Source organism: Microchirus variegatus (genome assembly GCF_963457635.1).
Source record: "Microchirus variegatus genome assembly, chromosome: 7".
NCBI classification, from domain to species: Eukaryota; Metazoa; Chordata; class Actinopteri; order Pleuronectiformes; family Soleidae; genus Microchirus; species Microchirus variegatus.
In genome coordinates, this window is record NC_139808.1 from 5,622,211 (window position 1) to 5,638,913 (window position 16,703).

The window sequence follows — 16,703 nt, forward strand, 5'->3', positions numbered from 1 at the left end:
AAATGACATACTATACTATGTCGTCCAAAATCGATTTTTCTTTTTTTATCCCAAAATGTGACAGAACATCATACTATACTATGTCATCAACCTCAATGTCATAATACACTATTTAGTCCAAAATTTGACAAAAACGACATACTATACTATGTCGTCCAAAATTGGAATGTTTTTTTTTTTTATCCCAAAATGTGACAGAACATCATACTATACTATGTCATCAACCTCAATGTCATAATACACTATTCAGTCCAAAATCTGACCATTTTTTTGAAAAAAAGAAATTTGGTCAAAAATTTGACAAAAACGACATACTATACTATGTCGTCCAAAATCGTAATGTTTTTTTTTTTTATCCCAAAATGTGACAGAACATCATACTATACTATGTCATCAACCTCAATGTCATAATACACTATTTAGTCCAAAATCTGACCATTTTTTTGAAAAAAAAATGTTGGTCCAAAATTTGACAAAAACGACATACTATACTATGTCGTCCAAAATCGGAATGTTTTTTTTTTTTATCCCAAAATGTGACAGAACATCATACTATACTATGTCATCAACCTCAATGTCATAATACATTATTCAGTCCAAAATCTGACCATTTTTTTGAAAAAAAGAAATTTGGTCCAAAATTTGACAAAAACGACATACTATACTATGTCGTCCAAAATCTGAATTTTTTTTTTTTTCATCCCAAAATGTGACAGAACATCATACTATACTATGTCATCAACCTCAATGTCATAATACACTATTTAGTCCAAAATCTGACAATTTTTTTGAAGAAAAAATGTTGGTCCAAAATTTGACAAAAACGACATACTATACTATGTCGTCCAAAATCGGAATGTTTTTTTTTTTTTATCCCAAAATGTGACAGAACATCATACTATACTATGTCATCAACCTCAATGTCATAATACACTATTTAGTCCAAAATCTGACCATTTTTTTGAAAAAAAAATGTTGGTCCAAAATTTGACAAAAACGACATACTATACTATGTCGTCCAAAATCGATTTTTTTTTTTTATCCCAAAAGTGACAGAACATTATACTATACTATGTCATCAACCTCAATGTCATAATACACTATTTAGTCCAAAATCTGACCATTTTTTTGAAAAAAAAGAATTTGGTCCAAAATTTGACAAAAACGACATACTATACTATGTCGTCCAAAATCGGAATGTTTTTTTTTTTATCCCAAAATGTGACAGAACATCATACTATACTATGTCATCAACCTCAATGTCATAATACACTATTTAGTCCAAAATCTGACCATTTTTTTGAAAAAAAAATGTTGGTCCAAAATTTGACAAAAATGACATACTATACTATGTCGTCCAAAATCGATTTTTCTTTTTTATCCCAAAATGTGACAGAACATCATACTATACTATGTCATCAACCTCAATGTCATAATACACTATTTAGTCCAAAATCTGACCATTTTTTTGAAAAAAAAGAATTTGGTCCAAAATTTGACAAAAACGACATACTATACTATGTCGTCCAAAATTGGAATGTTTTTTTTTTTTATCCCAAAATGTGACAGAACATCATACTATACTATGTCATCAACCTCAATGTCATAATACACTATTTCGTCCAAAATCTGACCATTTTTTTTGAAAAAAGAATTTGGTCCAAAATCTGACAAAAACTACATACTATACTATGTCGTCCAAAATTGGAATGTTTTTTTTTTTTATCCCAAAATGTGACAGAACATCATACTATACTATGTCATCAACCTCAATGTCATAATACACTATTTAGTCCAAAATCTGACCATTTTTTTGAAAAAAAAATGTTGGTCCAAAATTTGACAAAAACGACATACTATACTGTCGTCCAAAATCGATTTTTTTTTTTATCTTAAAAGTGACAGAACATCATACTATACTATGTCATCAACCTCAATGTCATAATACACTATTTAGTCCAAAATCTGACAATTTTTTTGAAAAAAAAGAATTTGGTCCAAAATTTGACAAAAACGACATACTATACTATGTCGTCCAAAATCGGAATGTTTTTTTTTTTTTTATCCCAAAATGTGACAGAACATCATACTATACTATGTCATCAACCTCAATGTCATAATACACTATTTAGTCCAAAATCTGACCATTTTTTTGAAAAAAAAATGTTGGTCCAAAATTTGACAAAAACGACATACTATACTATGTCGTCCAAAATCGGAATGTTTTTTTTTTTTATCCCAAAATGTGACAGAACATCATACTATACTATGTCATCAACCTCAATGTCATAATACACTATTTAGTCCAAAATCTGACCATTTTTTTGAAAAAAAAATGTTGGTCCAAAATTTGACAAAAACGACATACTATACTATGTCGTCCAAAATCGATTTTTTTTTTTTATCCCAAAAGTGACAGAACATCATACTATACTATGTCATCAACCTCAATGTCATAATACACTATTTAGTCCAAAATCTGACCATTTTTTTGAAAAAAAAATGTTGGTCCAAAATTTGACAAAAACGACATACTATACTATGTCGTCCAAAATCGATTTTTTGTTTTTATCCCAAAAGTGACAGAACATCATACTATACTATGTCATCAACCTCAATGTCATAATACACTATTTAGTCCAAAATCTGACCATTTTTTTGAAAAAAAAGAATTTGGTCCAAAATTTGACAAAAACAACATACTATACTATGTCGTCCAAAATTGGAATGTTTTTCTTTTTTTATCCCAAAATGTGACAGAACATCATACTATACTATGTCATCAACCTCAATGTCATAATACACTATTTAGTCCAAAATCTGACAATTTTTTTGAAAAAAAAAGAATTTGGTCCAAAATTTGACAAAAACGACATACTATACTATGTCGTCCAAAATTGGAATGTTTTTTTTTTTTATCCCAAAATGTGACAGAACATCATACTATACTATGTCATCAACCTCAATGTCATAATACACTATTTAGTCCAAAATCTGACCATTTTTTTGAAAAAAAAGAATTTGGTCCAAAATCTGACAAAAACTACATACTATACTATGTCGTCCAAAATTGGAATGTTTTTTTTTTTTATCCCAAAATGTGACAGAACATCATACTATACTATGTCATCAACCTCAATGTCATAATACACTATTTAGTCCAAAATCTGACAATTTTTTTGAAAAAAAAATGTTGGTCCAAAATTTGACAAAAACGACATACTATACTATGTCGTCCAAAATCGATTTTTTTTTTTATCCCAAAAGTGACAGAACATCATACTATACTATGTCATCAACCTCAATGTCATAATACACTATTTAGTCCAAAATCTGACCATTTTTTTGAAAAAAAATGTTGGTCCAAAATTTGACAAAAACGACATACTATACTATGTCGTCCAAAATCGGAATGTTTTTTTTTTTTATCCCAAAATGTGACAGAACATCATACTATACTATGTCATCAACCTCAATGTCATAATACACTATTCAGTCCAAAATCTGACCATTTTTTTGAAAAAAAGAAATTTGGTCCAAAATTTGACAAAAACGACATACTATACTATGTCGTCCAAAATCGGAATTTCTTTTTTTTTTCATCCCAAAATGTGACAGAACATCATACTATACTATGTCAACCTCAATGTCATAATACACTATTTAGTCCAAAATCTGACCATTTTTTTGAAAAAAAAATGTTGGTCCAAAATTTGACAAAAACGACATACTATACTATGTCGTCCAAAATTGGAATGTTTTTTTTTTTTTATCCCAAAATGTGACAGAACATCATACTATACTATGTCATCAACCTCAATGTCATACTACACTATTTAGTCCAAAATCTGACTATTTTTTTGAAAAAAAAGAATTTGGTCCAAAATTTGACAAAAACGACATACTATACTATGTCGTCCAAAATCGGAATGTTTTTTTTTTTTTATCCCAAAATGTGACAGAACATCATACTATACTATGTCATCAACCTCAATGTCATAATACACTATTTAGTCCAAAATCTGACCATTTTTTTGAAAAAAAGAAATTTGGTCCAAAATTTGACAAAAACGACATACTATACTATGTCGTCCAAAATCGGAATTTTTTTTTTTTCATCCCAAAATGTGACAGAGCATCATACTATACTATGTCATCAACCTCAATGTCATAATACACTATTTAGTCCAAAATCTGACAATTTTTTTGAAAAAAAAATGTTGGTCCAAAATTTGACAAAAACGACATACTATACTATGTCGTCCAAAATCGATTTTTTTTTTTATCCCAAAATGTGACAGAACATCATACTATACTATGTCATCAACCTCAATGTCATAATACACTATTTAGTCCAAAATCTGACCATTTTTTTGAAAAAAAAATGTTGGTCCAAAATTTGACAAAAACGACATACTATACTATGTCGTCCAAAATCGATTTTTTTTTTTTATCCCAAAAGTGACAGAACATCATACTATACTATGTCATCAACCTCAATGTCATAATACACTATTTAGTCCAAAATCTGACCATTTTTTTGAAAAAGAAATTTGGTCCAAAATTTGACAAAAACGACATACTATACTATGTCGTCCAAAATCGTAATGTTATTTTTTTTTTTATCCCAAAAGTGACAGAACATCATACTATACTATGTCATCAACCTCAATGTCATAATACACTATTTAGTCCAAAATCTGACCATTTTTTTGAAAAAAAAATGTTGGTCCAAAATTTGACAAAAACGACATACTATACTATGTCGTCCAAAATCGATTTTTTGTTTTTATCCCAAAAGTGACAGAACATCATACTATACTATGTCATCAACCTCAATGTCATAATACACTATTTAGTCCAAAATCTGACCATTTTTTTGAAAAAAAAGAATTTGGTCCAAAATTTGACAAAAACAACATACTATACTATGTCGTCCAAAATTGGAATGTTTTTCTTTTTTTATCCCAAAATGTGACAGAACATCATACTACACTATGTCATCAACCTCAATGTCATAATACACTATTTAGTCCAAAATCTGACAATTTTTTTGAAAAAAAAAGAATTTGGTCCAAAATTTGACAAAAACGACATACTATACTATGTCGTCCAAAATTGGAATGTTTTTTTTTTTTATCCCAAAATGTGACAGAACATCATACTATACTATGTCATCAACCTCAATGTCATAATACACTATTTAGTCCAAAATCTGACCATTTTTTTGAAAAAAAAGAATTTGGTCCAAAATTTGACAAAAACGACATACTATACTATGTCGTCCAAAATTGGAATGTTTTTTTTTTTATCCCAAAAGTGACAGAACATCATACTATACTATGTCATCAACCTCAATGTCATAATACACTATTTAGTCCAAAATCTGACCATTTTTTTGAAAAAAAAATGTTGGTCCAAAATTTGACAAAAATGACATACTATACTATGTCGTCCAAAATTGGAATGTTTTTTTTTGTTTATCCCAAAATGTGACAGAACATCATACTATACTATGTCATCAACCTCAATGTCATAATACACTATTTAGTCCAAAATCTGACCATTTTTTTGAAAAAAAATGTTGGTCCAAAATTTGACAAAAACGACATACTATACTATGTCGTCCAAAATCGGAATGTTTTTTTTTTTTTATCCCAAAATGTGACAGAACATCAAACTATACTATGTCATCAACCTCAATGTCATAATACACTATTCAGTCCAAAATCTGACCATTTTTTTGAAAAAAAGAAATTTGGTCCAAAATTTGACAAAAACGACATACTATACTATGTCGTCCAAAATCGGAATTTTTTTTTTTTTCATCCCAAAATGTGACAGAACATCATACTATACTATGTCAACCTCAATGTCATAATACACTATTTAGTCCAAAATCTGACCATTTTTTTGAAAAAAAAATGTTGGTCCAAAATTTGACAAAAACGACATACTATACTATGTCGTCCAAAATTGGAATGTTTTTTTTTTTTTATCCCAAAATGTGACAGAACATCATACTATACTATGTCATCAACCTCAATGTCATACTACACTATTTAGTCCAAAATCTGACTATTTTTTTGAAAAAAAAGAATTTGGTCCAAAATTTGACAAAAACGACATACTATACTATGTCGTCCAAAATCGGAATGTTTTTTTTTTTTTATCCCAAAATGTGACAGAACATCATACTATACTATGTCATCAACCTCAATGTCATAATACACTATTTAGTCCAAAATCTGACCATTTTTTTGAAAAAAAGAAATTTGGTCCAAAATTTGACAAAAACGACATACTATACTATGTCGTCCAAAATCGGAATTTTTTTTTTTTCATCCCAAAATGTGACAGAGCATCATACTATACTATGTCATCAACCTCAATGTCATAATACACTATTTAGTCCAAAATCTGACAATTTTTTTGAAAAAAAAATGTTGGTCCAAAATTTGACAAAAACGACATACTATACTATGTCGTCCAAAATCGATTTTTTTTTTATCCCAAAATGTGACAGAACATCATACTATACTATGTCATCAACCTCAATGTCATAATACACTATTTAGTCCAAAATCTGACCATTTTTTTGAAAAAGAAATTTGGTCCAAAATTTGACAAAAACGACATACTATACTATGTCGTCCAAAATCGTAATGTTATTTTTTTTTTTATCCCAAAATGTGACAGAACATCATACTATACTATGTCATCAACCTCAATGTCATAATACACTATTTAGTCCAAAATCTGACCATTTTTTTGAAAAAAAAATGTTGGTCCAAAATTTGACAAAAACGACATACTATACTATGTCGTCCAAAATCGATTTTTTTTTTTTATCCCAAAATGTGACAGAACATCATACTATACTATGTCATCAACCTCAATGTCATAATACACTATTTAGTCCAAAATCTGACCATTTTTTTGAAAAAAAAGAATTTGGTCCAAAATTTGACAAAAACGACATACTATACTATGTCGTCCAAAATCGGAATGTTTTTTTTTTTATCCCAAAATGTGACAGAACATCATACTATACTATGTCATCAACCTCAATGTCATAATACACTATTTAGTCCAAAATCTGACCATTTTTTTGAAAAAAAAATGTTGGTCCAAAATTTGACAAAAATGACATACTATACTATGTCGTCCAAAATCGATTTTTTTTTTTATCCCAAAATGTGACAGAACATCATACTATACTATGTCATCAACCTCAATGTCATAATACACTATTTAGTCCAAAATCTGACCATTTTTTTGAAAAAAAAGAATTTGGTCCAAAATTTGACAAAAACGACATACTATACTATGTCGTCCAAAATTGGAATGTTTTTTTTTTTTATCCCAAAATGTGACAGAACATCATACTATACTATGTCATCAACCTCAATGTCATAATACACTATTTAGTCCAAAATCTGACCATTTTTTTTGAAAAAAGAATTTGGTCCAAAATCTGACAAAAACTACATACTATACTATGTCGTCCAAAATTGGAATGTTTTTTTTTTTTATCCCAAAATGTGACAGAACATCATACTATACTATGTCATCAACCTCAATGTCATAATACACTATTTAGTCCAAAATCTGACCATTTTTTTGAAAAAAAAATGTTGGTCCAAAATTTGACAAAAACGACATACTATACTGTCGTCCAAAATCGATTTTTTTTTTTATCTTAAAAGTGACAGAACATCATACTATACTATGTCATCAACCTCAATGTCATAATACACTATTTAGTCCAAAATCTGACAATTTTTTTGAAAAAAAAGAATTTGGTCCAAAATTTGACAAAAACGACATACTATACTATGTCGTCCAAAATCGGAATGTTTTTTTTTTTTTATCCCAAAATGTGACAGAACATCATACTATACTATGTCATCAACCTCAATGTCATAATACACTATTTAGTCCAAAATCTGACCATTTTTTTGAAAAAAAAATGTTGGTCCAAAATTTGACAAAAACGACATACTATACTATGTCGTCCAAAATCGGAATGTTTTTTTTTTTTTATCCCAAAATGTGACAGAACATCATACTATACTATGTCATCAACCTCAATGTCATAATACACTATTTAGTCCAAAATCTGACCATTTTTTTGAAAAAAAAATGTTGGTCCAAAATTTGACAAAAACGACATACTATACTATGTCGTCCAAAATCGATTTTTTTTTTTTATCCCAAAAGTGACAGAACATCATACTATACTATGTCATCAACCTCAATGTCATAATACACTATTTAGTCCAAAATCTGACCATTTTTTTGAAAAAAAAATGTTGGTCCAAAATTTGACAAAAACGACATACTATACTATGTCGTCCAAAATCGATTTTTTGTTTTTATCCCAAAAGTGACAGAACATCATACTATACTATGTCATCAACCTCAATGTCATAATACACTATTTAGTCCAAAATCTGACCATTTTTTTGAAAAAAAAGAATTTGGTCCAAAATTTGACAAAAACAACATACTATACTATGTCGTCCAAAATTGGAATGTTTTTCTTTTTTTATCCCAAAATGTGACAGAACATCATACTATACTATGTCATCAACCTCAATGTCATAATACACTATTTAGTCCAAAATCTGACAATTTTTTTGAAAAAAAAAGAATTTGGTCCAAAATTTGACAAAAACGACATACTATACTATGTCGTCCAAAATTGGAATGTTTTTTTTTTTTATCCCAAAATGTGACAGAACATCATACTATACTATGTCATCAACCTCAATGTCATAATACACTATTTAGTCCAAAATCTGACCATTTTTTTGAAAAAAAAGAATTTGGTCCAAAATCTGACAAAAACTACATACTATACTATGTCGTCCAAAATTGGAATGTTTTTTTTTTTTATCCCAAAATGTGACAGAACATCATACTATACTATGTCATCAACCTCAATGTCATAATACACTATTTAGTCCAAAATCTGACCATTTTTTTGAAAAAAAAATGTTGGTCCAAAATTTGACAAAAACGACATACTATACTATGTCGTCCAAAATCGATTTTTTTTTTTATCCCAAAAGTGACAGAACATCATACTATACTATGTCATCAACCTCAATGTCATAATACACTATTTAGTCCAAAATCTGACCATTTTTTTGAAAAAAAATGTTGGTCCAAAATTTGACAAAAACGACATACTATACTATGTCGTCCAAAATCGGAATGTTTTTTTTTTTTATCCCAAAATGTGACAGAACATCATACTATACTATGTCATCAACCTCAATGTCATAATACACTATTCAGTCCAAAATCTGACCATTTTTTTGAAAAAAAGAAATTTGGTCCAAAATTTGACAAAAACGACATACTATACTATGTCGTCCAAAATCGGAATTTCTTTTTTTTTTCATCCCAAAATGTGACAGAACATCATACTATACTATGTCAACCTCAATGTCATAATACACTATTTAGTCCAAAATCTGACCATTTTTTTGAAAAAAAAATGTTGGTCCAAAATTTGACAAAAACGACATACTATACTATGTCGTCCAAAATTGGAATGTTTTTTTTTTTTTATCCCAAAATGTGACAGAACATCATACTATACTATGTCATCAACCTCAATGTCATACTACACTATTTAGTCCAAAATCTGACTATTTTTTTGAAAAAAAAGAATTTGGTCCAAAATTTGACAAAAACGACATACTATACTATGTCGTCCAAAATCGGAATGTTTTTTTTTTTTTTATCCCAAAATGTGACAGAACATCATACTATACTATGTCATCAACCTCAATGTCATAATACACTATTTAGTCCAAAATTTGACAAAAACGACATACTATACTATGTCGTCCAAAATTGGAATGTTTTTTTTTTTTATCCCAAAATGTGACAGAACATCATACTATACTATGTCATCAACCTCAATGTCATAATACACTATTCAGTCCAAAATCTGACCATTTTTTTGAAAAAAAGAAATTTGGTCAAAAATTTGACAAAAACGACATACTATACTATGTCGTCCAAAATCGTAATGTTTTTTTTTTTTATCCCAAAATGTGACAGAACATCATACTATACTATGTCATCAACCTCAATGTCATAATACACTATTTAGTCCAAAATCTGACAATTTTTTTGAAAAAAAAATGTTGGTCCAAAATTTGACAAAAACGACATACTATACTATGTCGTCCAAAATCGGAATGTTTTTTTTTTTTTATCCCAAAATGTGACAGAACATCATACTATACTATGTCATCAACCTCAATGTCATACTACACTATTTAGTCCAAAATCTGACAATTTTTTTGAAAAAAAAATGTTGGTCCAAAATTTGACAAAAATGACATACTATACTATGTCGTCCAAAATCGATTTTTTTTTTTTATCCCAAAATGTGACAGAACATCATACTATACTATGTCATCAACCTCAATGTCATAATACACTATTTAGTCCAAAATCTGACCATTTTTTTGAAAAAAAAATGTTGGTCCAAAATTTGACAAAAACGACATACTATACTATGTCATCAACCTCAATGTCATACTACACTATTTAGTCCAAAATCTGACCATTTTTTTGAAAAAAAAGAATTTGGTCCAAAATTTGACAAAAACGACATACTATACTATGTCATCAACCTCAATGTCATAATACACTATTTAGTCCAAAATCTGACCATTTTTTTGAAAAAAAAATGTTGGTCCAAAATTTGACAAAAACGACATACTATACTATGTCGTCCAAAATCGGAATGTTTTTTTTTTTTCATCCCAAAATGTGACAGAACATCATACTATACTATGTCATCAACCTCAATGTCATAATACACTATTCAGTCCAAAATCTGACCATTTTTTTGAAAAAAAGAAATTTGGTCCAAAATTTGACAAAAACGACATACTATACTATGTCGTCCAAAATCGGAATGTTTTTTTTTTTTTATCCCAAAATGTGACAGAACATCATACTATACTATGTCATCAACCTCAATGTCATAATACACTATTTAGTCCAAAATCTGACCATTTTTTTGAAAAAAAAATGTTGGTCCAAAATTTGACAAAAACGACATACTATACTATGTCGTCCAAAATCGGAATGTTTTTTTTTTTTCATCCCAAAATGTGACAGAACATCATACTATACTATGTCATCAACCTCAATGTCATAATACACTATTCAGTCCAAAATCTGACCATTTTTTTGAAAAAAAGAAATTTGGTCCAAAATTTGACAAAAACGACATACTATACTATGTCGTCCAAAATCGGAATTTTTTTTTTTTCCATCCCAAAATGTGACAGAACATCATACTATACTATGTCATCAACCTCAATGTCATAATACACTATTTAGTCCAAAATCTGACCATTTTTTTGAAAAAAAAATGTTGGTCCAAAATTTGACAAAAACGACATACTATACTATGTTGTCCAAAATTGGAATGTTTTTTTTTTTTATCCCAAAATGTGACAGAACATCATACTATACTATGTCATCAACCTCAATGTCATAATACACTATTCAGTCCAAAATCTGACCATTTTTTTGAAAAAAAGAAATTTGGTCAAAAATTTGACAAAAATGACATACTATACGATGTCGTCCAAAATCGTAATGTTTTTTTTTTATTATCCCAAAATGTGACAGAACATCATACTATACTATGTCATCAACCTCAATGTCATAATACACTATTTAGTCCAAAATCTGACCATTTTTTTGAAAAAAAAATGTTGGTCCAAAATTTGACAAAAACGACATACTATACTATGTCATCCAAAATCGATTTTTTTTTTTTGTCCCAAAAGTGACAGAACATCATACTATACTATGTCATCAACCTCAATGTCATACTACACTATTTAGTCCAAAATCTGACCATTTTTTTGAAAAAAAAGAATTTGGTCCAAAATTTGACAAAAACGACATACTATACTATGTCGTCCAAAATTGGAATGTTTTTTTTTTTTATCCCAAAAGTGACAGAACATCATACTATACTATGTCATCAACCTCAATGTCATAATACACTATTTAGTCCAAAATCTGACAATTTTATTGAAAAAAAAATGTTGGTCCAAAATTTGACAAAAATGACATACTATACTATGTCGTCCAAAATCGATTTTTCTTTTTTTATCCCAAAATGTGACAGAACATCATACTATACTATGTCATCAACCTCAATGTCATAATACACTATTTAGTCCAAAATTTGACAAAAACGACATACTATACTATGTCGTCCAAAATTGGAATGTTTTTTTTTTTTATCCCAAAATGTGACAGAACATCATACTATACTATGTCATCAACCTCAATGTCATAATACACTATTCAGTCCAAAATCTGACCATTTTTTTGAAAAAAAGAAATTTGGTCAAAAATTTGACAAAAACGACATACTATACTATGTCGTCCAAAATCGTAATGTTTTTTTTTTTTATCCCAAAATGTGACAGAACATCATACTATACTATGTCATCAACCTCAATGTCATAATACACTATTTAGTCCAAAATCTGACCATTTTTTTGAAAAAAAAATGTTGGTCCAAAATTTGACAAAAACGACATACTATACTATGTCGTCCAAAATCGGAATGTTTTTTTTTTTTATCCCAAAATGTGACAGAACATCATACTATACTATGTCATCAACCTCAATGTCATAATACATTATTCAGTCCAAAATCTGACCATTTTTTTGAAAAAAAGAAATTTGGTCCAAAATTTGACAAAAACGACATACTATACTATGTCGTCCAAAATCTGAATTTTTTTTTTTTTCATCCCAAAATGTGACAGAACATCATACTATACTATGTCATCAACCTCAATGTCATAATACACTATTTAGTCCAAAATCTGACAATTTTTTTGAAGAAAAAATGTTGGTCCAAAATTTGACAAAAACGACATACTATACTATGTCGTCCAAAATCGGAATGTTTTTTTTTTTTTATCCCAAAATGTGACAGAACATCATACTATACTATGTCATCAACCTCAATGTCATAATACACTATTTAGTCCAAAATCTGACCATTTTTTTGAAAAAAAAATGTTGGTCCAAAATTTGACAAAAACGACATACTATACTATGTCGTCCAAAATCGATTTTTTTTTTTTATCCCAAAAGTGACAGAACATTATACTATACTATGTCATCAACCTCAATGTCATAATACACTATTTAGTCCAAAATCTGACCATTTTTTTGAAAAAAAAGAATTTGGTCCAAAATTTGACAAAAACGACATACTATACTATGTCGTCCAAAATCGGAATGTTTTTTTTTTTATCCCAAAATGTGACAGAACATCATACTATACTATGTCATCAACCTCAATGTCATAATACACTATTTAGTCCAAAATCTGACCATTTTTTTGAAAAAAAAATGTTGGTCCAAAATTTGACAAAAATGACATACTATACTATGTCGTCCAAAATCGATTTTTCTTTTTTATCCCAAAATGTGACAGAACATCATACTATACTATGTCATCAACCTCAATGTCATAATACACTATTTAGTCCAAAATCTGACCATTTTTTTGAAAAAAAAGAATTTGGTCCAAAATTTGACAAAAACGACATACTATACTATGTCGTCCAAAATTGGAATGTTTTTTTTTTTTATCCCAAAATGTGACAGAACATCATACTATACTATGTCATCAACCTCAATGTCATAATACACTATTTCGTCCAAAATCTGACCATTTTTTTTGAAAAAAGAATTTGGTCCAAAATCTGACAAAAACTACATACTATACTATGTCGTCCAAAATTGGAATGTTTTTTTTTTTTATCCCAAAATGTGACAGAACATCATACTATACTATGTCATCAACCTCAATGTCATAATACACTATTTAGTCCAAAATCTGACCATTTTTTTGAAAAAAAAATGTTGGTCCAAAATTTGACAAAAACGACATACTATACTGTCGTCCAAAATCGATTTTTTTTTTTATCTTAAAAGTGACAGAACATCATACTATACTATGTCATCAACCTCAATGTCATAATACACTATTTAGTCCAAAATCTGACAATTTTTTTGAAAAAAAAGAATTTGGTCCAAAATTTGACAAAAACGACATACTATACTATGTCGTCCAAAATCGGAATGTTTTTTTTTTTTTTATCCCAAAATGTGACAGAACATCATACTATACTATGTCATCAACCTCAATGTCATAATACACTATTTAGTCCAAAATCTGACCATTTTTTTGAAAAAAAAATGTTGGTCCAAAATTTGACAAAAACGACATACTATACTATGTCGTCCAAAATCGGAATGTTTTTTTTTTTTATCCCAAAATGTGACAGAACATCATACTATACTATGTCATCAACCTCAATGTCATAATACACTATTTAGTCCAAAATCTGACCATTTTTTTGAAAAAAAAATGTTGGTCCAAAATTTGACAAAAACGACATACTATACTATGTCGTCCAAAATCGATTTTTTTTTTTTATCCCAAAAGTGACAGAACATCATACTATACTATGTCATCAACCTCAATGTCATAATACACTATTTAGTCCAAAATCTGACCATTTTTTTGAAAAAAAAATGTTGGTCCAAAATTTGACAAAAACGACATACTATACTATGTCGTCCAAAATCGATTTTTTGTTTTTATCCCAAAAGTGACAGAACATCATACTATACTATGTCATCAACCTCAATGTCATAATACACTATTTAGTCCAAAATCTGACCATTTTTTTGAAAAAAAAGAATTTGGTCCAAAATTTGACAAAAACAACATACTATACTATGTCGTCCAAAATTGGAATGTTTTTCTTTTTTTATCCCAAAATGTGACAGAACATCATACTATACTATGTCATCAACCTCAATGTCATAATACACTATTTAGTCCAAAATCTGACAATTTTTTTGAAAAAAAAAGAATTTGGTCCAAAATTTGACAAAAACGACATACTATACTATGTCGTCCAAAATTGGAATGTTTTTTTTTTTTATCCCAAAATGTGACAGAACATCATACTATACTATGTCATCAACCTCAATGTCATAATACACTATTTAGTCCAAAATCTGACCATTTTTTTGAAAAAAAAGAATTTGGTCCAAAATCTGACAAAAACTACATACTATACTATGTCGTCCAAAATTGGAATGTTTTTTTTTTTTATCCCAAAATGTGACAGAACATCATACTATACTATGTCATCAACCTCAATGTCATAATACACTATTTAGTCCAAAATCTGACAATTTTTTTGAAAAAAAAATGTTGGTCCAAAATTTGACAAAAACGACATACTATACTATGTCGTCCAAAATCGATTTTTTTTTTTATCCCAAAAGTGACAGAACATCATACTATACTATGTCATCAACCTCAATGTCATAATACACTATTTAGTCCAAAATCTGACCATTTTTTTGAAAAAAAATGTTGGTCCAAAATTTGACAAAAACGACATACTATACTATGTCGTCCAAAATCGGAATGTTTTTTTTTTTTATCCCAAAATGTGACAGAACATCATACTATACTATGTCATCAACCTCAATGTCATAATACACTATTCAGTCCAAAATCTGACCATTTTTTTGAAAAAAAGAAATTTGGTCCAAAATTTGACAAAAACGACATACTATACTATGTCGTCCAAAATCGGAATTTCTTTTTTTTTTCATCCCAAAATGTGACAGAACATCATATTATACTATGTCAACCTCAATGTCATAATACACTATTTAGTCCAAAATCTGACCATTTTTTTGAAAAAAAAATGTTGGTCCAAAATTTGACAAAAACGACATACTATACTATGTCGTCCAAAATTGGAATGTTTTTTTTTTTTTATCCCAAAATGTGACAGAACATCATACTATACTATGTCATCAACCTCAATGTCATACTACACTATTTAGTCCAAAATCTGACTATTTTTTTGAAAAAAAAGAATTTGGTCCAAAATTTGACAAAAACGACATACTATACTATGTCGTCCAAAATCGGAATGTTTTTTTTTTTTTATCCCAAAATGTGACAGAACATCATACTATACTATGTCATCAACCTCAATGTCATAATACACTATTTAGTCCAAAATCTGACCATTTTTTTGAAAAAAAGAAATTTGGTCCAAAATTTGACAAAAACGACATACTATACTATGTCGTCCAAAATCGGAATTTTTTTTTTTTCATCCCAAAATGTGACAGAGCATCATACTATACTATGTCATCAACCTCAATGTCATAATACACTATTTAGTCCAAAATCTGACAATTTTTTTGAAAAAAAAATGTTGGTCCAAAATTTGACAAAAACGACATACTATACTATGTCGTCCAAAATCGATTTTTTTTTTTATCCCAAAATGTGACAGAACATCATACTATACTATGTCATCAACCTCAATGTCATAATACACTATTTAGTCCAAAATCTGACCATTTTTTTGAAAAAAAAATGTTGGTCCAAAATTTGACAAAAACGACATACTATACTATGTCGTCCAAAATCGATTTTTTTTTTTTATCCCAAAAGTGACAGAACATCATACTATACTATGTCATCAACCTCAATGTCATAATACACTATTTAGTCCAAAATCTGACCATTTTTTTGAAAAAGAAATTTGGTCCAAAATTTGACAAAAACGACATACTAT